Genomic DNA, 26803 nt, shown 5'->3' with positions numbered 1-26803 from the left:
CTCCAGTAAGTGTATTTACAAAGAAACTTAAATTATTATTGTTAGTGATATTTGTAATCCCATATTCTTTCCAGTCTTGTTTGCAATAGCCAATACATGAAATCAGTGCAAGTTTATGATAGAATAAATAAAGAAAATGTGATGCATATACATAATGAAATATTATACATCCTAGAAAAGAATGGAATCCTGTCATTTATGACTACATGGATGAACTTGCAGGGCATTAGGGTGAATTGAATTTGTTAGGCACACAAAGACAAATTGTTTCCTGATATAACTTACACGTGGAATGCAAACTAGTTAAAATTATAGAAGTGAAAAGTAGAATGGTAACCCAGGACTGTGGAGTGTAGTGGATTTGGGGGAATAAGTTCAAGAGTTCTTATATAAAATGTATTTACTCTAGTTAATTATAATATAGCATATTCTCGAAAATTGCTTAGTGTTCTTATAACAAAAATGATAAGTATGTGAAGTATTATATATATTAACTGGCTCAATTTATGAATTTCACAATGTATTTGTGTTTCAAAAAACATTACACTGCTTTTAGGCAGTAAAGGCCCTGGCAGCCCTTCCCACCACATCTCTTATGACTCTCATTTTCATGTGCTCTGCTGCAGTCTCTGAACATTTTTCTAACTTGAAACACACTGACTTTGTCTTGTCTCAGATTAACTCATTCTCACCATCATTGGAAGACCTTTTCTGATGACCATACCTACTATGTACTTCACCACACACCCATTCAATAACTTTCTCTAATATACTCTTCTTTATTTTCATCATCATTTCAGATAATGTGGACTTCAAGCCAAAGTTAGTCAGAAGGGATAAAGAAGGACATTTCATACTGCTTAAGGGAAGCATAAATCAGCAACACATAACAATCATAAATATCTATGCCCCAAACAGTAGCTCATCCATGTACGTCAAACAAATCCTTCTCAATTCCAGGAATCAAATGGACCACAACACAATAATACTAGGTGACTTCAACACAACTGTCTCACCACTGGACAGATCTTCCAAACAAAAATTGAAAAAAGAAACCATAGAGCTCAATAATAGTCATTAATTTAGACTTAACAGACATATATAGAATATTCCATCCATTGATGAGGGAATACACTTTCTTCTCAGCAGCACATGGATCCTTCTCTAAAATAGACCATATATTATGCCACAAAGCTACTGTTAGCAAATACAAGTAGATAGAGATTCTACCTTGTATTCTACCAGATCACAATTGATTTAAATTACAAATAAATGACAGAATAAAAAACAGAAACTACTCCAACAACTGGTATTAAATAATACACTGTTGAATGATGAATGGATAACAGAAGACATCAGAGGGGAAATTAAAACATTCTTAGAGTTAAACGAGAACAAAGATACATCATATCAAAATCTCTGGGACACTATAATAGGAGTACTTAGAGGAAAATTTATTTCATGGAGCACATTCAATTAAAGAAGGAAAAATCAACAAATAAATGACCTAACACTACAGCTCAAAGTCATAGAAAAAGAAGAGCAGATCAACACCAAATGTAGTAGAAGTCAGGAAATAGTTAAAATAAGAACTGAAATCAATGAAATTGAAACAAAAGAAACACGTGAAGAAATTGACAAAATAGAAAGTTGGATATTAGAAAAAATAAACAAAATTGGTAAACCCTTAGCCACACTAACAACGAGGAGAGAGAAAATTCAAATTACTAAAATTCAGAATGAACAAGGAAATATCACAACAGATACAAGTAAAATAAAAAAACATAATTAGAAGCTATTTTGAAAAATCATACTCCAAAAAACATAGAAAATCTTGAAGACATAAAAAGGTTTCTAGAGTCATGTGATTCACCCAAACTGAACCAGGAAGACATACACAATTTAAATAGATCAATTTCAAGTAATGAAATAGAAGATGTCATCAAAAGCCTACCAACAAAAAAAAGTCCGGGACCAGATGGGTTCTCAGCCGAGTTCTACAAAACCTTTAAAGAAGAGCTCATTCCAATACTTCTCAAAGTATTCCATGAAATAGAAGAGGAGGGAACCCTTCCAAACTCATTCTATGAAGCCAATATCACCCTGACACCTAAACCAGACAGAAACACATCAAGGAAAGAAAATTTCAGACCAATATCCTTAATGAAAATTGATGCAAAAATTCTCAACAAAATTTTAGCAAATCACATACAAAAACATATTTAAAAGACAGTGCACCACGATCAAGTGGGTTTTATCCCATGGATGCAAGATTGGTTCAACATTTGGAAATCAATAAATGTAATATCAACAGACTTAAAGTCAAGAATCACATGATTATTTTGATAGATGCAGTAAAAGCATTTGATAAAATACAGCATCCCTTCTTTCTCAAAACACTAGAAAAAATAAGAAGAGTAGGAACATTCCTCAACATTGAAAAGGCAATCTATATAAGCCCATGGCCAATATCATTGTAAATGGTGAATAACTGAAAGCATTCGCTCTAAAAACTGGAACAAGGCAGGGATGTCCTCTTTCACCACTTCTATTCAACATTGTCCTTGAAACTCTAGCCAGAACAATTAGACAGACCAAAGAAATTAAACAGATATGGATACGAAAAGAAGAACTCAAACTATCCCTATTTGCTGATGACATGATTATATATTTAGAGGAACCGGGAAATTCTGCCAGAAATCTTTTAGAACTCATAAGTGAATCCAGTAAAGGAGCAGGATATATGATTAATGCTCATAAATCTAATGCATTTTTATTCATAAATGATGAATCCTCAGAAAGAGAATTTAGGAAAACTACCCCATTCCCAATAGCTTTGAAAAAAATAAAATACCTGGGAATCAATCTAACAAAAGAGGTGAACGACCTCTACAATGAGAACTACAGAACACTAAAGAAAGAAATTAAAATAAACCTTAGAAGATGGAAAGATCTCCCATGTTCTTGGATAGGCAGAATTAATATTGTCAAAATGGCCATACTACCAAAATTGCTATACAGATTCAATGCAATTCCAATTAAAATCCCAAAGACATACCTCCCAGAAATAGAGCAAGAAATCATGAAATTCATCTGGAAGAACAAGTGCTATACAGATTCAATGCAATTCCAATTAAAACCCCAATGATGTACCTCACAGAGATAGATAAAGGAATCATGAAATTCATTTGGGAAAATAAGAGACCCAGAATAGCTAAAGCAATCCTTAGCAGGAAGAGTGAAGCAGGGGTATCGCAATACCAGAACTTCAACTATACTACTGAGGAATAGTAACGAAAATGGCATGGTATTGGCACCAAAATAGACAGATAGATCAATGGTACAGAATAGAGAACACAGACACAAACCCAAATAAATACAGTTTTCTCCTACTAGACAAAGGTGCCAAAAACATGCAACAGAGAAAAGAGAGACTGTTCAACAAATGGTGCTAAGAAAACTGCAAATCCATATGCAGCAGAATGAAATTAAACCCCTATCTCTCTCCCTGCACAAACTCAACTCAAAATGTATCAAGGACCTTGGAATCAGACCAGAGACCCTGTATCTTATAGAGGAAAAAGTAGGTCCAAATCTTCATCATGTCGACTTAGGATCAGACTTCCTTAACAGGATCCCCAAAGCACAAGAAATAAAAGCAAGAATCAATAACTGGGATAGATTCAAACTAAAAACCTCTCTCTCAGCAAAGGAAACTATCCACAATGTGAAGAGAGAGCCTACAGAGTGGGAGAATATCTTTGCCCCATACACTTCAGATAGAGCACTAATCTCCAGAATCTATAAAGAACTCAAAAAACTCTACACCAAGAATACAAAAAACCTAATCAACAAATGGGCTAGGAAATGAGCAAACACTTCACAGAAGAAAATCTAAAAGCAATCAACATATATATGAAAAAATTTTCAACATCTTTAGTAATAAGAGAAATGCAAATCAAAACTACCCTAAGATTCCATCTCACTCCAATTTCAATGGTGATTATCAAGAGTACAAGCAACAATAGGATTTGGTGAGGATATGGAGAAAAGGTACACTCATACATTGCTGGTGGGGTTACACATTAGTGTAGCCACTCTGGAAAGCAGTGTGGAGATTCTGTAGAAAACTTGGAATGCAACCACCATTTGACCCAACTATCCCACACTCCTTGGCCTATACCCAAAGGAATTAAAATCAGCATACTACAGTGATGCTGCCACATCAGTGTTCATAGCTGCTCAATTCACAGTAGCCAGATTGTGGAACCAACCTAGATGTCCTTCAATTGATGAATGTATAAAGAAACTGTGGTATATATATATATATATATATATATATATATATATATATATATATATATACATACATACATAGAATGGGATATTACTCAGCTATAAAGAAGAATAAAATTATGGCATTTGCAGGCAAATGGATGAAGTTGGAGAATATCATGCTAAGTTTGATAAGCCAATCTCAAAAAAACCAAAGGATGAATGATCTCTCTGATAAGCAGTTGATGATACATAATGGTGGGTGGGAGGGAGGCAAGAATGGAGGAAGGAGGAACTGTATGGAGGGAAAAGAGGGGAGAGAGGGGTGGGGGGAAGGAAATATAACAGAATGAATCAAACTCCATTCCCCTATGTAAATGTGTGATTGCACAAATTGTATGGCTCTACTTCATGTACAAGTAGAGATACAAGTTGTACCCTAATTTTTTACAATAAATAAAAAAAAAGAAACGAAAAAGTTTTCAACTCTATTTTGTCTAATTTTTTATGTCTATATTCCAAGATTTCAGTTTTATTCTTCTTAAAGATCTTTATATTTTTGCTGAATTTGTCATTCGCATTATGAATTGTTTTCTAATTTTGCTGAATGACCTGCCTATATTCTCTTGAATTTCATTTGTTTTCCTTTTGAATTCTTCACAAGACATTTTGTTAGTATCCTTTTCTTTGATGTCTGTTACTAGAGAGTTACTGTGTTTATTTGGAGACATCATCTTACCTAGATTTTTTTGTTTAATTTGTGACCCTACACTGATATTTATTCATGTGATTGATTAATTGTTTTTACTTCTATAAGGTGATTTTCATTGTAAATGGCTTTCTTCTGCAGATGTCTCAAGAGGTGTCAGTATCAGTGTGGTGTGCTATCTTAACTTTGATTTCAGTTGTGCACCATAATACTTTCTCCCTACAGTTTATCGAGCTATAATTGATTGGTTTATGTGTTGGAAAGCCTTTCTGTCTCCAGGGAATGTGGGTTGTGGGTGTACTCTAGAAGACCAGGAGGATATGGTGTGCATGGTTATAGTGGTGAATGGCCACTACTGGACATTCTTGCTATGAAAGTGATGGTGCCAGACACATGGAAAGTAGTGATGTTTCCTCAGCTATGGTGACACACACTTGGGCCCAAGAGAAGCTTTCTGTGACTAGGGTCTATCTGCAGTGGCAGGCTTTCTATGTGGTTCATGATGTTTAAGGTGGTGGGCTGAGTATGTGGCCTGGTTACATTATAGTAGGTGGCTCGATATTACTAAGTTCCTAAAGGTCCAGAGGTAGCATGGGATCGATGGCAGATGGAAGCATTTCTCCAACCCCAAGATATTGCTTGTGCTACAGCAGCCTGAAATCTGGTATGCAGTGAGAGAAAATGCAAGTTCCTTCACTGGAGCAAAGCTATGGTACAGATTTCAGGAAGTCACCAAACTATGCTCCAAGTCTCTCCCTTCTGTTGCTAGGATTTGGCATTTGAAGTGAGGTTGGCAATGTCTATCTATAATGATGGAGCCAACTATAACTCTCAAACTCACCCTTTCTCCTTCCATGGGGAGTTATCATGGCCAGGGAATACGGTTGCAGTTGCCAGTATGTTATTTTCCCTTCTCTGAGCTGCTGTCTCAAGCCTGTGTGTTATGAGCTCCCTGTCTCTTCTATGTTGGTTTGGAGTGCCATTCACCTGCAATAAATGCAACTTTTTACTCATCATTGTGGTCATTTGTGGAGGTGGGGGAGGCAAGCACGAAGCACCTTTATTCAACCATCTTTTGTCATTCCCAGAAATGCAATTTGAGGATAAGATGTGTAGGGTTACTTATTCATTACTGACTTTGCAAACTTTTGTTCACATTTTTGGTGAATACCCCAATAAATGGAACAGAAGCAAATGAAAATTATTAACTACCACATTAGTGGAATTGCTGATTTAATTAATAATAGGATAACTAAAATTGCATATTATATATTATAAACCTTATATACACATATATTTAAGTGCATATACATACACCTTTATATTTATGAGTAAATTATTTCAGAAGCACTAAAAAACTAAATAGAATGTATATGCTATGTTAACTATGTAGAAAATTGACATTGTTAAAAAGTTTCTTGGGTGTGACAGTAGATTACTTTTCCTCATATTAAGAAGTCACTGATATTGTTTCCTTAAAGTTCTACTTTCAAAGAAAAAAATTTAGGTTCAAACATTAAATTGAAGAGTTTTTCCTGATATTTTATACTTCACAGATCATTTTACTTAAAATATTTTAAAGGCAATTCTATGAATTTAAACAGCGACCTAAACACTCTGAAAATCATTGAATACATAACAATTCTTAAGGAGAAGTTAGTAATTTAGAACTGCTATCTACATATCTCAGTGGATTAGTTGAGGGTTGTATTGCCCCAGAGACTGGTTAGAGTCACACAGGGATCTGTGTTTCCCTCCAAGAGTTTCAAAGAAATCATTTTATTTTCCTCTAAGTACTGTGTCCTGGTTTAAAAAAAATCATTTTTGATCACCATGGAGATATTTGTTTGATCAGAAAACAAACAAACAATAATTTAGTGGTATCATAAAGGGAGAAAAATCTTTAAAGGAAGCAGAAGACCTACTAAATTACAAATAATTATGCCAGTGCTTTTCACTTCTTCTGATCATTTGATCATACTGGGCATTGGGAAATAGACTCATAATGATAACCCAACCACAATCCAGCATCATACTTTGTTTCCTTTTATCTATCTTCACTTGAAAAATGAAAGGCAAAAAACTTCCCTGTATTTAGGTAACCAGCCATGGGTGAATGATATAGGACTTGAATGTTTAAGTTATGATCAAAATAATATTGTTACAGGTGATTGGGTATTTCTCAGCTACTAAATAAAATGTTAGATGCTGACAAAATCAGTAATTCATTAGATTTTTTCATTTTCAAACATTCAAAATCCATATTTCTCATATGTATCATAGATTCTTCACTCATAAAAATAACTAACATTCGAGAATTTACTATGTGCTAAACATGGTTCCTAATACTTTACATGCATTATCTCCTTTAATCTTCATAACAACCCAATAAGTAAGTACTACTATTATCTATTTTTATCGAAATATGAAATTGAGACCTAGATGGCTGAATAACGCTCTCAAAATTATACAGATAAGCTGTGAGAGATTTGTGCATGTAATCAATCTTGTTTTAGAACTCTTAACTCTTACCTGCTACCCAATACTAGCTCTCTATTACCAAATTTTATTGTTATTTTTTCCTTGTAAACAATTATCTAGGATCCCAGAGTTACATTACTTGTTCAGTAGTTTAATGTGTTAATCCCCTCCAAGCACTGTTTTCATTAAATCCTTACTTTAATCTCAATAATTATCCAAGTTTACTGAAAAAGGGAAGGCAAAACATACTGAAAATAAAAGTGACAGTCTTTCCTTAATTTCACCAATGCTACTGAATTAAATTCTTTGAACTCCATTTTCTCTAAATACTGGAGTCATTTTTATTTCTACCATTATGTTACTCAAATCACATTAATATTAGTGAATGCCAGAACTTTCATAAATATTATTTCATGTACTTATTTTACATACAAAAACTCATCTGTGGAGTAGGTGTTATGGAACAGTTTCCTGATGAGAAAATAGATTGCTAGAGATTATAAATGATACCAACTATTGAAACTAGAAAATGACAAAGTGGAATTCCAATTGAAGTCTCCTAACACTCAGAAATACACACTTTCTAACATTTAAGAGGTTACTATATGCCAACATGGGACATATATTCAGCATGCAAATTGAAGTTAGCATTTAGAAAACACTATAGACCTAAAAATAATACTTCTCGTTAAGAAATGCTTGATGGTGAGATAATACTGTTCCATAGTAATATCTTAGTTTCAGGAAATAAAAATCTTCTGGGGACTATGTTATTTACAATAGTCTAGAATGTGAAAATGAAAATAAAATATGAAATGGATCAATAAAATAGTGCTTTATTTCTTGCTTATCTGCATGTCCAAAGAGGTTCTGGGTTCTGCTTTTTGTAAAATTTGAGTCATAATGTTACTCAGAGGATTGTCATCCAGGTGGTCAAAAAGAAAACAGAACATGAAAAATGCACATTAACTTCTTAAAAACATTGGCTCAGAATTGACACACATCTCATTTATTAACACATCATTGTAAAGAACTAGCCTTTAATTTTTAAAAGTTGCTGATATTAAAAGCAAGTAAGACATTAGATAGAGATGGAAAAATATTCATTTTACCATAGCAGATTATGAACTGATATTGAGTTCCACAGTAATCTAAAATGGACTACACAGCAGATGGTATATTTTTCATTATATGAAGCCCAATTTCCCATATATACTGAGGTGAACAACCTTGGAACTTGTAGACATTTGATTTACTTACACACACACACACACACACACACACACACACACACACACTCACACACAGATTTTTCAGAGAAAAGGAAAAATATTTTAAAGCCTCATTTTTGCCACTTGCAAAAGATTCTTTAATATCTACTCATTTGTTCTCAAATGAAAAGTAAATTGAATTGTATGTGCTGTTAGAATAATTTACTCTTTATCAAAAATAAGAAATGAATACAATAATTTACTGTTCATATATTTATTATCAAAATCAAATGAAAACAATGGTTTAATTCTTTTTTCATTGAAATCTTTAACTTAGAAGCCATCAGAAGGGGAAGAAAACTTTAACAAGTAAGGACAAAATGCATTCATCTGCATCTGGTGACTTTGTAAATTTTTGGTTTCTTTTTTAGGACTTCAAGAAAGAAGATGGTTTATAAATAAATTTAATCTTGTCTGTTCTGATTTCTAAGACTGAGAAAATACAGAAATGAGGCCTAAATGTCAGATTGTGCTCTGTTGTCTGTCTAAAATAAGTAATGACTATTTGCATGCTGCTACAAAGGAATTTTTATGGTTATGGAGTGATCATTTTAACTGTGAAATACACTTGTGTCGCCGTCCAGCGGGACATAAAGACACGTACACCTCAGATTGTCATGAAGCAGCTTCTCTTTTATTCGGATCCCAACAACAACAACAAACCCCCAAAAAGCAGTCTCACCCTCAATATATAAGCAGTCTCATGCATAAGCAATTTCGATCAGATATGTCCACCCAATCCTGTTAAAGGTCAAGCAATCACGAGCTCAAGCATACATGTAGCCAATTGTAATAGCTTCCTGTTTTTCTACAGGCATACCAAGTACGCCCTTTGGTTCCCTGCCAGCCCACACACTTGGTTACTGGATAATTTGTAGACCTACATCACATGTAGAATAATATTAAATAATGAACTTTCATTCTATACAGCATTCTCTATGCAACTCAAATAGCATTATATTGTTTTTATCTCTCCCTCAAGGTCAGCGAATTGGCAAACATATTGCCTATACAAGTTCTAAATGCATAATCACTGTGTCTCTTCACCCATGTGCCACTTGTGACTGTTTGCTAAATTTACTATTTTTAATTATCACATTTGAGTTCTAGATGTGAAAAACACATACATTTAAAGGGAAAGTGTAGCTTGTTCTTCCTTTATTTCTCAACCACTTAAATACATCTAGGTCTCAGGGAATTAAAATCACTGCTTTATTTTTTATATTACTAATTGATTATGTTGCTTAAATTTCCTTTGCAAAAAGTATAAATGGCCTATGTCTTGCTAAAACTTTCTAATTTTGTCATCACAATCTATATACATTTTTGTGCTGTGCTTATTTTTAAAATTTTAAATGGTTATTTTTAATTGACAAAACTATATATGTGATGTACAACATGAGGTTATGATATATATATATATATATATATATATATATATATATATAATGGAATGAATAAATCAATCTAATTAACATTATTTTACAATAGATCTCCTGATTTTCTTCCTCTAATCTAATGGAAATTTTGTGTCTTTCGATCAACATCTCCCCAGAACCCTGTTCTTAGTTTTTGGTATCCATCATCCTATTATCACTCCTACAAAATCAATTTGAATTTTAAAGTCCACCTATATGTGAGATCAGGTGGTATATTATTCTTTTGGGGCCTGGTTTACCTCATTTTTCATAATGTCCTCCAGGTTCACTTATGATGTCATAATTTCACAAAGAAAGGCACATCCTTCTTTTAAAACATTGAATAGTATTCCATTGGATATATACAATAATCCTCCCTCTTCTGTGGAGAATAAATTCCAAGACACTAAATGCATTAAATCACATATAGTACTGCACACTATACTTTAATGCTTCCACTGTTTTAACTAAGAACTTATCACACACATGATCATAAATTTTGCAGCTTCAGATATGATAGATAAACCAGCAGAAATTTCAGTTTCATACACAGAAGATTCATCCTTATCCTGGGTCTTTGAAGACTCAGTATACAGTTTTTCCTTTTATTAAATAAAAAAATTAACTTTGTATTAAAACAAGCACTTTATGGCTTCTTCATGGCATCTTTAAATTGTCAACAATTGTGGGATACATATTTCATACTCTGGATTATCATATAATATTATATAATACTTTGGATTAATATGAAATATTATTTTATTTACTCAAACTCTTCCAACCTTGACCTTTGAGAAATTCCTCAGTTGGCTCTAGTGTCTCCTTAACATATTCATAAAACTATTGGTCTCTTCTTCAGTTTTGATTATTAAAAACTACCTTACTTTCTGGCACTGAAGGATGTTCTAAGTTCATCTCATATACTTATTGCTCCAGGATTATTCACATAGCTAGTTTGGTTTCTATTTTTATTTCATTTATTTTTATTGGTAGATGACAATTGTATGTGTATATGAATCAATAAATAGAATATTCTCTTATCTCTCACAATTTGCCTTCATTTTTATTCATGAATACAATTAATTTTATTCATTAATTATATTACCTCATAATTTATGAAACTCTCATTTCACACAGCAATATTTATGTATTTGTGTAGATTATCTTAGGCTTTGTAAATGTATAAGCCATGCCATTTTAAATTAATCACATTAATTTTTCTTTACAAATTGTATGCAGTTCTTTTGTCTATTGCATTGACTAATACCTTTTTTTTTTCATGTTTCACATTTATTTTAATCCTGAAATTCCCTTTAAAAAGTAGATGCTATGGAATATGAAAGATAAGAGTTAACCTAAAACACAATAGTTACATGATTTGAAATAGTGGTAGAGATAAAGACCATCTTTTTCTTGTTTCAACCATAACAGGGAAGCCTATATTCCTTCTCTATATAATCAGGGTTTAGTTCCTCTTCCTTGAATGTTCTTCAACAGATATCTCAATAGCTGATTTCATCACTTGCCTCAAATCTGTGTCAATACATTCCTTTGCTTTTAAACTTCACCTAGACACCCAATTTAAAATTGCACTCACTTCCACCTCAAACTAGTCATCAGGCCTTATTGTCTTCTACATTGCTCTATTTATTTCCAAAACCTCATCAAGTTCTACAATGTGCATCTGTTTATTAAATTCACTTCATATTGTCTATCTCCGCTGATGAAAATATAATCTTGGTGAGGAGAGATACTCATCTTTTCTTATTTGATGATTATGTGCATTACCTAAATAGAACACTGTATGGCACATAATAGTTACTTAATATTCACTCTTAGAACTGCAATGTGTTTTCTAATCATGTATCATATATGATGCTGGTCTTTCAGCCCCATGAAGCACTCTTACAAATATTTTTATTCATTCCTAGACTAAACTAGTAGTATAAATAAGACTATTTGAAACTGACTTTATTTTATTGTAATTACTGACATATTAATTTCTCAAATTCATCAGTTTCACTGTGGTATTTTCATAATGCATATATTATGCATTGATCATGTCCATCCAGTCTCCTATCCTCCACCCATGATTTTGGCCATCTGCTCATAATCACTTTTCTACATCATCATTTATCTTTAAAGTTTCCACATGAGAGAAAACTTGTAATTCTTGTTTTTCTGTATATGACTTATTTGACTTAGTATAATATTATTCAACTCCTTCCATATTTCTGCAAATGACATGATTTCATTCTTCTTTATGGGTAAATAATATTTTATTATGTAATGTATTTACATACATATGTATATATACATATATATCTTGTTTTCTTTACTAATTCATGTTTATGGACACCTAGGCTAATTTTAAATTTTGGCTATTGTGAGTAGGGCCACAATATACATGAAGGTGCAGTATCTTCTATATATACTGATTTAATTTCCTTTGAATATATACCCAAGTGTGGGATATGTGGAACATAAGGTAGCACTATTTTTAGTTATTTGAAGAACTTCCTCACAGTTTTCAGCAGTGGATACACTTATTAAAATTCCCATCAACAGTGTGTAACAATTCTTTCTCTCCATATCCTCATAGGCATTGTTAGTTTTCAGTATTTTGATAATAGCCAGTCTAACTTTGCTGAGAAGGAATCTCATAGTTTTGATTTGCACTTTCCTGATGGTGAAAGATATTATTTTATTATGTATTTATTGGTAATTTCTATTTCTTCCTCTGGGAAGTACCCGTTCAGATAATTTGTCCATTGTTTTGATTGGATTACTTCTTTTTTAAACATTTTTAATTTGTTTTAATTTGTTATAAATGACAGTAAAATGCACTTTGATACATCATATATAATGGAGTATAATTTCTCATTCTTTCAGTTGCACATAGGTTAATAATTTCTGTTTCATTCTACTGTCCTTCCTACATATGCATACTCCTCCCCTCCATTCACTCCCCTCTACCTAATCTAAAGTAACTCCATTTTTCCCTAGTCAACCCACACCTTATTGTGAATTAGGATCTGTATATTAGAGAAAATATTCTACCATTGGTTTTTTGGGATTTGGCTTATTTCACTTAGCATGATATTCTCCAACTCCATCCATTTACCCTTAAATGCCATTATATATATACTATTATATATATATATGTATATATATAATGGCATTTAAGGGTAAATGTATTATATAAATATATATGTATTATATAAATTGTGCCATATATATATATATATATGGCACAATTTTTTATCCATTTGTCTTTTGAAGGGCACTGAGGTTGGTTCCATAGTTTAGATATTGTGAGTTGAGCCACTGCATCCCTGTAGTATGTTGATTTTAAGTCCTTTGGATATATACTGAGGAGTGGGAGTGGGATAGCTGGGTCACATGGTGGTTTCTTTCCAAGTTTTCTGAGGAATCTCCACACTGCTTTCCAGAGTGGCTGCACTAATTTGCAACCCCACCAGCAACGTATGAGTGTACCTTTTTCCCCATATCCTCACCAACACCTGTTGTTGCTTGTATTCTTGATAATCACCATTCTAATTGGGGTGAGATGGAATCTTAGGGTGGTTTTGATTTGCATTTCTCTTATTACTAGAGATGTTGAACATTTTTCCATATGTTTGTTGATCAATTGTATATCTTCTTCTGCAATGTGTCTTTTCAGTTCCTCAGCCCATTTATTGATTAGGTTATTTGGGAATTTTTTTGGTATTAAGTAGTTTGAGTTCTTCATATATACTGGAGATTAATGCTCTATTCTACATGTAACAAAATGAAATTAAACTTTTATCTCTCACCCTGCACAAAACTCAACTCAAAGTGGATCAGAGACTTAGGCACTAGCACACAGAACCTACAGCAAATAGAAGAAAAAATACACCCAAATATTTCGCCATGTTGGCCTAAGATCTGACTTCCTTAACAACACTCCTAAAGTGCAAGAAGTAAAATCAAGAATCAATAAATGGATAGGTGTTGTTGAGGATGTGGGGGAAAGGTACACTCATACATTGCTGGTGGGGCTGCAAATTAGTGCAGCCACTCTGGAAAGCACTGTGGAGATTCCTTAGAAAACTTGGAATGGACTCACCATTTGACCCAGCTATCCCACTCCTTGGCCTATACCCAAAGGACTTAAAATCAGCATACTACAGAGATACAGTCACATCAATGTTCATAGCTGCTGAATTCACTATAGCCAGATTGTGGAACCAACCTAGATGCCCCTCAATTGATGAATATATAAAAAAACTGTTATATATATATATGTATATATATATATATATAATGATATATATATAACGATATATATATAATGGAATATTACTCAGCCATAAAGAAGAATAAAATTATGGCATTTGTAGGCAAATGGATGAAGTTGGAGAATATCATGCTAAGTGAGATAAGCCAATTTCAAAAAAACAAAGGACGAATGATCTCTCTGATAAGCAGTTGATGATACATAATGGTGAGTGGGAGGGAGGCAAGAATGGAGGAAGGATGGATTGTATAAAGGAAAAAGAGGGTTAGGGGTAGAAGGAAAAATAACAGAATGAGACAAACATCATTACCCTACATACATGTATGATTACACAAATGGTATGACTCTACTTCATGTACCCCATTTGTTTACAATGAATCAAAATAAATAAATTTAAAAAAAGAATCAATAAATGGAATGAATTCAAACTAAAAAGTTTCTTGTCAGCAAAGGAAACAATCAATAATATGAGGAGAGAGCCTACAGAATGTACTACTTTTTATGTTAATTTTTTAAAAAATTAGATATTATAGATATGTCATATTATAGATATTTATATATTATAGATATGTCAAATTATGTATTATATGTCAGATGAATAGCTGGAAGATATTTTCTCCTGTTCTATTACTTTTTGCTTCACTATGCTGACTGCTTCCTTTGCAGTGCAGAAGCTTTTAATTTGATATAATCCCATTAGCCAATTCTTGCTTTTGTTTTCTAGAATTATCTCTTATCCAGGAAATCTGTCTTTGTCAATATCTTGAAGCATTTCCCTTATATTTTCCTCTAGTAGTTTCAGAGTTTCAGTTGTTACCTTAAGGTTTTGGGTCAACTTTGAATTGATTTTTGTACAGAGTGATAGATAGTAATATAATTTCACTCTTTTACAGGTAACTGTCCAGTTTTCCAGCACCATTTGTTGAAAAAACTTTCCTTTCTCCAAGGTACACTCCCGACAGCTTTGTAAAATGTCAGTTCACTGAAATGTGTGAATTAATTTCTGGGTCCTGTATCCCATTCCATTGTTCTCTGTGTCTTGGTTGCTATTGCTCTTTATAGTATTTTGAAATCAGGTGTTACGATTCCTCCAGCTCTGCTATTTTTGTTCAGGATTGATTTAGCAACTATGATTTCTTTTGTATTTCCATATGAATGTTTAAGTTATTTTTCCTTGTTTTCTGAAGAATATCATTTGTATATTGATGGATATTCAATTGTATTTGTAGAACAATCACTGTGAGAAGTACGTCCAATTTATAGTGTTAATTTTGTCAATCCATAAACATGGGTTATCTTTCCATCTTTTGATATTTTCTTCAATTTCATCACTACTTAGCAATTTCCATCATAGTTACCTTTCATATCCTTGGTTAGTTTTGTTGCTACTTGTGTGTGTGTGTGTGGCTATTGAAAATGCAATTAACTTCCTGATTCTTTCTCAGTGAGTTCATTTTCAGTATATAGAAAAGCTAATTAATATCATATGCTGATTTGGTTTCCTGCTATTTTGCTAAAATTATTTATCAGTTCTAATAGTCTCTATAGAATCATATCATCTGCAAGCAGGGTTAATTTGATTTACTCATTTGCTATTTGTGTACCTGTTATGTCTTTCTCTTGGCAAATTTTTCTGGGTAAAATGTCTAGTACTGTATTGAATAAGAGTGAACACCTTTGTCTTGTTCCTAATCTTGAAGAGCTTTTAGTTTTTTCCCATTCAATATATTGGCTATGTGTTTGTCACATTTAGCCCATATTGAGTTATAGTCATTCTATAACTAATTTATTCTGGGACTTAAACATAAAGGTATGTTAAATTTTGTCAGATGATTTTTTCTATTGAGATGATATGATTTGTATCCTTGACTATATTTGTGTACAATATTTTGTTTATTGATTTCTGTAAGTGGAAGCAGCCTTGCAGCTCTGAAATTAAGCCAATTTAATCATGGCAAATGATCTTTATAATGTGCTGTTGATTATGATTTGTAATTATTATATTGAGGATCTTTGCACTGGTGTTCATCAGGTATATTTTCTGTAGTTTTTATGGCATGTTCTTGTCAGGTTTACATATGAGTGTAATTTTGGATTCATAGAATGAGTTTGGAAGGATTCCTTCTTTTGTATTTTATGAACCAGTTTGAAGAACATTGATGTTAGTTTTTCTTTAAAAGTTTGGTAAAATTCATTAGTGAATCCATTTTCTTGTTATTGGTCAATTTAGATTTTTTTGCATTATCTTGATTCAATTTTGGTAGGTTATGTGTGTTCAGAAATTTATCCCATTTTCTTTGATTTTTCAGTTTATTAACATATAGTTTTATAAAAACATTTCTTGATGATTCTTAAATATCTTCGCTATTAATCATAATGTTTCCTTTTTCATATCTAATTTATTTATTTGGGTCTTCATGCTCTTTATTTTTGATAATTTAAAAAGGTCAGTTGTATTTATCTTCTAATAGAATTACCTTCTTATTTTATTGATCCATTGTATTGATCTTTTATTCTCACGTTGATTTATTTTTGCTCGGTTCTTTACTTTTTTTTCCTTCTACTTATTTGGGGTCTGGTTGGTTTTATTTTTCTATAGCCTTGAGATATACCATTAAGTTATTTATTTGATATCTCACTTTTAAAACTATAGGCATACATTACTAAAAGCTTCTCTACTTGTAGTGCTTTTACTGTATCCTACAGCTTTTGGTTTGCTATATTTCCATTTTCTATTTAATTCAATGATTTTTTAAAATTTCTTTGATTTCTTCAATAACCCACCATCTATTCAAAAGTGTGTTGTTGAATTTCCATGTGTTTCTATAACTTCTGCGCATTTTTCTTATGATTTCTAGTTTTATTTCATTAGATCCAGATAATATGGAGGACATTATTTCATTTATTTAAAATATTTAGACTTTTCTTGGCCTATAATATTGTTTATTCCATGTACTGATGAGTGTATTTTGTGCAGTTTTTGGGTAGAATATTTTCTAAATGTTGATTAAGTCCATTTGATGTATAATTAAATTTGTTTTGTTTTCATTTATTTTTTGAGGTGCTAGGTATCAAACTCAGGGCCTCGCCTATGTTAAACAAGTGCTACTGATCTGCACTCCAGCCCTTATAATGTTTCAACTCTGAAGTTTTAGTTTATTTTATTTTGATGTCTAGATGATCTATTGGTGAATGAGGAATATGTAAATCATCCATCATTTTCATAGTGCAGATATGTTTAAATTTGTTATATTTTCTTGATCAATTGTCCCCTTCATCTTTATATAGTGACTTTATTTCTTCTGATTGATATATCTATAGCTAATTTCAGTTGCCAAATACTGGAAACATCACTTTCCAGCTTTTCATTTTCAGCATATATCTTTGCAGGTGAGGTAAGTTTATTGTAGGCAGCATATTGTTGGGTCTTCTTTTATAATCCATTTACCCAGTTACTTCTTTTAATTTGCAGTACTGATCTGGCAGTCAAGAATTCTCTTATTGTGTGTTCATCTTAGATCTTTATTTTTTCTTCTGTTCTGAAAAATTACTTTGTGGGGTATCAAAATTTGGTGGCATTTATTTTCTTTCAGGACCTGAAATGCAACATTTAATGCCTTGCTGCTCTTTAGGGTTTCTATTGAGAAATTTCCTGATAATCTGTGTTTTACTGTAAATGTGACAGTATTCTTGTCTTTGCATATTTTAATGTTCTTTCTGTGTCCTATACTTTTGGCAATTTATCTATAATATGCTGTGTAGAGGTTCATTTCTCTTCATATCTATATGGTCTTCTGAATGCCTCCTGTACCTGCATGTCCATGTCTTTCCTAAGATTTGTGAAATTTTCTGTTCATATTGCACTGAATGTGTTTTCTATGTACTCAACATGAAGCTCTTCCCCCTCTGTTATGCCAGTTGTGTGGATGTTTGATCTTTTAATTATGTCCCAGAAATCTTGGATGTTGACTTCGTTCTTTCTTATTTTTTTCTCTTTTATTTTATGTGATATTTTTACGAACTTGTCTTCATCCTCTAATAGTCTTTCTTCTGGTAGAACTGGTCTGTTGCTGCAGTTTTCAACTGAATTTTTTTATTTGCCTTATTGAACATTTATTTACAAAAATTTTATTTGATTCTTTTTCAAAATATTTGTTGAATTTCTTATTCAAATCCTTCATGTTCTTCCTTAATTCTATGAACTATTCCTCTGTATTCTCTTGAATTTCATTGAGCTTTCCTAAAATCATTCTTTTGAATTCTTGATCCACTATTTCATCCACTTCAATATTTTGGCATCTGTTTCTAGAGAATTATGAACTTCAGGAGATTTCATATTACCTTTTTTATATTTCTTATTTCTTTGTGCATTTCTGTACATTTGTTTGGGTGGAAATCTCATCTACTTTTATGTGATGATCTTCTTAAAGTCCATCTTTTTCGTAACAATGTGTATTTGGGTTTTTTTATGTGATTATTTACAGCTGAACACCCTATTTTAATCTCCCCGTATCTCCTTTGGTTATGATTTGATTCATTGGTTTGAGCATAGACCATACCATATTGAATTTAGAGACCCACTGTCTCTGCAGGTCTTATATGAGTAAGAACATGGTTGTACTTCAGGCAGATGTGATATACACAGCAGAGTATGTGGTATGCAACATCTGTAGTTGCTATTGCAATGGTGGTGGTAACCCATATGAGATAGTGGTAATGTCCACAGGCATGGTTGATAATATTTCTTTTACTTGAAAGCAATTCAGATGGCTCTTGCTCCAGTTGCAGTGAAGGATTGAAGCTCTTGTTCTCTGATTGAACTTGAGAGCAGATCTAGGTGCTATACAAGAAGAGTCTAGGGCCAAAGTCCTACCAGCTCATGTCCTTCTAATCTTTTATTTTGGCATTGGGGAGTGAATCCTGAACAACTTTACAACTGAGTCACATCCCCATTCCTATATTTTATTTTAAGACAGAGTTTGGCTAAATAGCTGAGGACCATGCTAAGTTGCCGGGGCTGGCTATGAACTTGCAATCCTCCTGCCTCAGGAGTGCACTACTGCACCGAGCTCCCTAACATATTAATTAAATAGAAGTGTCCATCAGGGCTCACGCTAAATTGGAGCATAGCTAGAGCACAGCAAAATTTCTTTAAGCTGACTCAGAGTGCTGTTCAGTGGCAGAGCACCTGCCCAACATGTGTAGTGATCCTCAGCAACAAAAAGAGAAAAATGCTAGAGAAAGATGAATAAAAAGAAATATATATTTTTCATATATATGTATATATACACACAACTGTAAGTAAAAAGAAATAAAATAAAAATGAAACTACATAATACAAGAAAAAGTTAAAATAAAGATATAAATTTTAAAAATAAAAGGAATACTTTTCAAAATTTGTTACTTTTTTATTTGTTCCAATTAGATATACATGACTGCAGAATGCATTTCGACTCATTGTACACAAATGGAGCACACAACTTTTCATTTCTCTTGTTATACATGATTCAGAGTCACACTATTTGTGCAACCATACATGTACATAGAGTAATAAGGTCAATCTCATTCCACAATGTTTCCCATCCCATATCCCCTCCCTTTGCCTCACTCCCCTCTGCCCAGTCTACAGCTCCTCTATTCTTCCCTTGCCCCCTGCCATACCATTAGGGATCATCATCCACATATCAGAGAAAACTTTTGGCCTTTAGTTTTTTTGGGATTAGCTTAATTCACTTAGCATGATACTTCCAACTCCATCTATGTACCTGCAAATGCCATAATTTTAGTCTTCTTTAAGGCTGAGTAATATTCCAAGGTGTATATATACCACAGTTTCTTTATCCATTCATCTGTTGGAGGGCATCTAGGTTGGTTCCACTATCTGGCTATTGTGAATTGAGTTGCTATAAATATTGATGTTACTGCGTCACTGTAGTATGCTGATTTTAAGTCCTTTGGGTATAAACTGAGGAGTGGGATAGCTGGGTAAAATGGTGGTTCCATGCCAAATTTTCTGAGGAATCTCCACACTGCTTTCCAGAGTGACTGCACCAATTTGCAATCCCACCAGCAATGTATGAGTGTTCCTTTTCCTCCACATCCTCGCCAACACTTATTGTTGCTAGTATTCTTGATAATTGCCATTCTGACTAGAGTGAGATGAAATTTTAGAGTAGTTTTATTTGCATTTCTCTAATTACTAGAGAAGCTGAACATTTTTCATGTATTTGTTGATCAATTGTATATCTTCTTTTGTGAAGTGTCTTCTCAGTTCCTTAGCCCATTTATTGATTGGGTTATTTGGTTGTTGGTGGTAAGTAGTTTGAGTTCTTTGGAGATTAGTGCTCTATCTGAGGTGCATGTGGTAAAGATTTTCTCCCATTATGTAGACCCTATATGCATATTACTGTTTCCTTCGCTGAGAAGAGGCTTTTTAGTTTGAATCCATCTCATTTATTGAGTCTTGATTTTAATTCTTGTGCTTTCGGTGTTTCATTAAGGAAGTCAGGTCCTAAGTGGACATGATGAAGTTTGGGGACTATTTTGAATAGAAGTGATGAAAGATGGCATCTCTCTCTTGTTCCAGTTTTTAGAGGGAAAGTTTTCAGTTTTTCTCCATTTAGAATGATGTTGACCATGGACTTAGCATAGATAGCTTTTACAATGTTTAGGTATATTCCTACTATCCCTAGTTTTTCTAGTGTTTTGAACATGAGGGGCTGCTGTATTTAAAAAATAGAAAAACTCACATATTCCTCAGAATCTGGGCTTGAAAATGCAAATTATGGAGGAGGATCCTGGGTCATGCTAATCTAAACCTTTATATGGGTTTTCTTAAGTTGCATATACTGGAGAAAGGAGTTGTTCTGGGGCTTTTCATCCCTGATCTTTCATAAGCTGAACTCACAAGATATGGGGGGAGGTGACTTATGACTGAGAGTAGTTAAAATATGTCTTAGCTTAATTTCTCACCAAAGAAGTTTGGGTGGAATGGGGGCCATGGATATATATTTTCTCTGTACCCTTTTAGGCTGCATGCCCAGGGACAGCAAAATTCAGGAGCCACATTAGTTCCTTTTCAAACAATTAGTTCAGGAAGAATGTGGAACTATAATAGAGATCTACTACTCCCTTTGGGACTTCCTAAGATGTATTCCCAGAGGGAGAGCAGAGTAATACATGCCACCAATGGTGGGAGGGGGCAATTGAATAACTAAGTTGTGTGCTAGGTGAGCTGTGCTAACTAGGTGATCTGCCGCTCTTCCATTCTTGAACCTCATGTCTTTAGTACTGGCTCCCATGTACAACCACATGAAACTAGTCTTGCCTTGTAACTCACAGAGCAGGCTCATAGATCTGCCAGTTCCTTATGGTGGTATTCACTGCTCCCTTTTTCAACAAAGACCATGTTCCCCTCCATGCATAAAATTCAATAGATTTGTGTCAGCATCTCTCCGTAAAATATGTCTTGCAAGACTACTTCTTTTTCAGTTGGGGTAGCAGAGTGTCCATATCGAGCCAGGGATATTAATATTCTAGAGTTTTCCTCCCTAGAGTAGTATTTTCTCTGACAATAGAACCCCTTTCAGTATGACTCCTGACTCTTTTTTACTTTGAAACTACAATAGGAGAGGAAATGAAATCCTTCTCAATAACTAGCTTGCCATGGAGACTCCAGGTCTTTTATTTATTTAAACTATATATCTGTAAAGTTAAGGATTTGGCACCAAGCTGTGGCAATCTCTTTCATCTTTATCCCCTTAGATGGGAGTGTTCTCCTCCCCTGGCAGCGTTACTGGCACTACTAGTTCCTGGGGTATTCTGCTTCTCTTGTTGTGGTGATATTCTTGGTCTCTGAATTTCACCAGGTTTTGATTCCTTTGCTGTTGAATTTCAGTGCTCAGCCACATCTACTTACCTCTTTATGCCATTATACACTTCTTGTTTTGGTTCTATCTCACGGAGCAGCAGATGAGTTCTAGATGTTTCTATTCTGCCATCTTAACACCCTCCTATCTTTTTGACATAACCCAACTTCCATTCTCAAATATTTCTTTCTATCCCTTTAGCATACTAAACCTGTAAAATTTCATGGAACATTTTTCTTGCTGTTTAAAATATTTATTTTTCTTTTTCACTAATATGTGTCTATATTAGTGAAACTATACCTATTAATTGGTTGACCATAATATCACAATACATGCATAGAGTGTGCACTAATCAAATCCATCCTTCCCTCTTCACAAACTCTTGTAATTACTATTCTACATTTAAGTTGATTCTTTTAGCTTTCATTTATAGGAGATAATACACAGTACTTGTCTTTCTGTGTCTGGCATATTTTACTTAACATAATGTCTTTCAGTTCCATCCAGTTAGCTACAAAGTTCAGAAATTTTTCTTTCTGTCTTAATAATATTCCATTGTGTATATTTGCCACATATTATTGATCCATTTATTCATTGATGGTCATCTAGGTTGATTCCATATCTGCACCGTTGTGAACAGTGCCACAATAAACATGGGACCATGTGGTCTATTGTTTTGCTCTTTTCATTTCCTTTGACTCTGTACCCAGAAATAGAATATTTGCATCCTATAGTAAAATGTATTTTTAATTTTTTGAGGATCCTCTGTACTGTTTATAATGGTTGTACTCATTTACATCCCACTAATAGTGTATGAGAGTGTCTTTTTCTCCACATCCTCACCAACATTATTTTTTTCACAATAAGTGTTCTAAATGGGGTGCGATAACACATTAAAACTTTGACTTTCATTTCCCTGATATTTCATGATATTGAGCACTTTTTTGTATATTTGTTGGTCACTCATATTTCTTATTCTGAGACATGTCTATTCACATCAGCTGCCCATTTCTAATTGAATTATTTGGTTTTGCTGTTGTCATCAAATTTTTCAAGTTCCTTATATATTTGCATATTAATCCTTGGTCAGATGAATAGGTAGAAATATCTTCCTTCTATATTAAATATTTTAAAGATATATTTTATTTTTAGAGAAATTTTATGTTCAGAGAAAATAGAACTGAAAATACAGAGTCCCCACACACTCGGTTTCCCTTCTATACAGAGATCTCCACTATGAAATCACCCACACTACAGTTTTACATTTGCTACATCCTATGAAGTTACATTGACCCATCATAATCATCCAAAATATATAGTTTACATTAGGATTTACTCTCAGTTTTGTACATTATATGGGTCTTCACAAATGTATGATTGTATGAATCTACCACTGTAGTATCATAAAGAACAGTGCTGTTGATATAAAAATTCTGTGTTCTGCTTACTTAAATTTCCATCCGTATAACACCTGGCAATCACTGACCTTCTTACAGCTTCCATATTTTACCTTTTCCACAATTTAGTATTTAGAATTATATAATATGTAGTCTTTCTCAAATTGTCTTCTTTCACTCAATAATGTTTTTAAGTTTCCATCAAGTTTTTTGTGACTTGTTAGTTTATCTATTATTAGCAATGTATGCTACTCTATTGTCTAGATTTACAAAGTATTATTTTTTATTTGTTCTCTTTAGATATACATGACACTTTGTAGATATAAATACATAAAGTATAACTTATTCTAATTAGTATCCCATCTTGATGGTGAGATTCACTGTGGTGTATTCATATATGAATATAAGAAAGTTATATCAGATTCATTCCACTGTCTTTCCTAGTCCTATTTCCCTATTTAGGTATATTCCTTCTATCCTTAGTCTTTCCAGTATTTTTAACAAGAATGGGTGCTGAATTTTGTTGAATGTTTTTTCTGTACCTATTGAGAGTATCATATAATTTTTGTTTTTAACTGTATTAAGTGGTGAATTACATTTGTTGATTTGCATATCATGAACCTATGTTGAATCCCTGGGACGAAATCCACTTGATCTTGGTATACTATCTTCTTGTTTCCTCTCAGATCACAATGGAATGAAATTAGAAATCAATAACAAGATAAAAAACAGAAACCACTTTAACATCTGAAGAGTAAATAATACACTTTTGAATGAGAAATTTATCATAAAATAAATCAGGGTAGAAATAAAATATCTTGAAACAAACGAGAATAGAGATACAGCATATCAAAATCTCTGGGATAGTATGAAGGCAGTTCTATGAGGACAACTGAAAGCATTGTTTGTACATTTAAAAAATGGAAGGATCACAAATAAATAATTTAATATTAGATATTAAGGTCCTAGAAAAAAAAATTCCCAAATCAGTAGAAGACAGAAAATACTGACATTAAAATCAAAATTAATGAAGCTGAAAATAAAAACGTAATATAAAGTAACACTGCAAAGAAGAGTTGGTTCATTGAAAAGATAAACAAGATTGATAAACCCTTGGCAAAACTAAGGAAAAGAAAAAAAAGAGAAGACTCAAATCAATAAATTACAGAAGAAAAAAGAGACACTTCTGAAATTCAGAAAATCATTAGAAACTATTTTGAAAATTTATACTCCAAAAAACTGGAAAACTGACATATTATTTAAAATTGGCTAGACACATACTATCTACCCTAATTTAACCACGAGGACATAGAAAACCTAAACAGACCAATCTCAAGCAAAGAAATAAAACACCAATTAAAAGCCTTCCAACAAAAACTGTCCATGACCTCAGACAACTTCTACCATACCTTTAAAGAAGAACTAATATCAAACTTCCTCAAATTAGTCCATGGTTTTTTAAAGGGAGGAAAACACTGCCAAATTTATTCTATGAAGCCAGTATCACCCTGATTATTAAAACAGACAAAGGCGGGTCAAGGAAAAAAATTTAGAGCAATATTCCTGGTGAACATAAAAGTAAAAATGCTTAATAAATTTTGTTGTGCAGTGTTTGTTTTCTTATAATGCCACTGCTTTGGTATTTTAATGCTGTTTAGAGAATTATTGTGTTTTTTTGAAGAATTTCTCCTCATCATTATGTATCACCTCTCTTTATCACTAATAATTTCTCTTATTCTTCTTTCTCATTTTTGTCTGTTTCCTAAAATTACGTTTTTAATATTTTTGATTCCCCAGAAGTTTGTGATATAGATTTACAAACACTTGAAGTCCACTCTCAAGTAACATTATACCACTTCACAGATAGCAAAAGTACCTTATAATATATAATAATTACAGTATTTCTTCTCTCTCTCTCTCTCTCTCTCTCTCTCTCTTTCTCTCTCTCTGTCATACTGGGGATTGAACCCAGGGTTGCTTAACCATAGAGTCAATGCCCAAATCTTTTATTTTTTATTTTGAGATAGGGTCCCAGTACGTTGCTTAGAGACTTGCTAAATTCCTGATACTGACATTTTAATTTATGATCCTCCTGCTTCAGCCTCCCAAGCCACTGGGATTACAGTCATGTGCCAGCACACCCTCTGGTTTTAATTTATGCCTTTATAGGGAGAAGTTTAGAATTAGAGAACTGAGACCAGGTTATACCACTGCCTCTAAAATTGGAGAGACAGTATTTTTTTTCCGGTTATATTAGTTTTGTTTTTCATTTATTATGCTTGATGTTCTCTGAATTTCCAGAATCTGTAGTTTTGTTGTCTCATCCTTATTTTAGAGAAATTTACAGTCAGTATTATTTCAAATACTTCATTCCTTTCTTCTCCTTCTGGTATTCCTATTTCCCATATGTTAACCTTTTGTAGTCCTGGATATTCTGTTTAATTGCTTTCAGTCTTTTTGTCTGATTATTATTATTATTATGTGTGCAAGATTTTATTGACAAGTACTCAAGTTCAAAGATTCTTTCCTTAGTCACTTCCAGTCTGTTACTGAACTCATCAAATGCGTTCTTTGTTTCTGTTACAGTGTTAACTTCTTTATATTTCATCTTAGCATTTCTTTCACTCCACTTACATTATCCATTCATTCTTCCATGTGGTCTGTTTTTTCCATTAGAGCACTTACTATACTTATCATAGTTATTTAAAATTGTTTATATGATAAATACAGCATTCTGTATATCTCATATCTTTATGGTTTTCAGACTCAGGAAATTATTTGTTTCTTTTTAGTATGTCTTGACATTTTTAGTTAAACGCTCCATATAACATATGTGGTGAAAGGAAATATAATAAGTGAATCTTTAAAAAAGTTATGGAAAAGTGTGGTAAATCTTGAATGCATACCTTATTGAAAAGAACAGAATGCTCTGAAATATTTCAATATGTTGCTTTTAACTTCCCCTTTCCCATTGCACATGTAATATTTTTCTGAGATCTTCACTGTGAGTGAAGACTCAGAAAGTGTGATATACTTCTAATATTGCCCCCCACCAGGGAAATTTTAACTCTCATGCTTTTCCATACAGAGTCTAAATCTGTG

This window comes from Sciurus carolinensis, chromosome X (genome assembly GCF_902686445.1).
Source record: "Sciurus carolinensis chromosome X, mSciCar1.2, whole genome shotgun sequence".
NCBI classification, from domain to species: domain Eukaryota; kingdom Metazoa; phylum Chordata; class Mammalia; order Rodentia; family Sciuridae; genus Sciurus; species Sciurus carolinensis.
Note: the sequence above shows the minus strand (reverse complement) of the source record.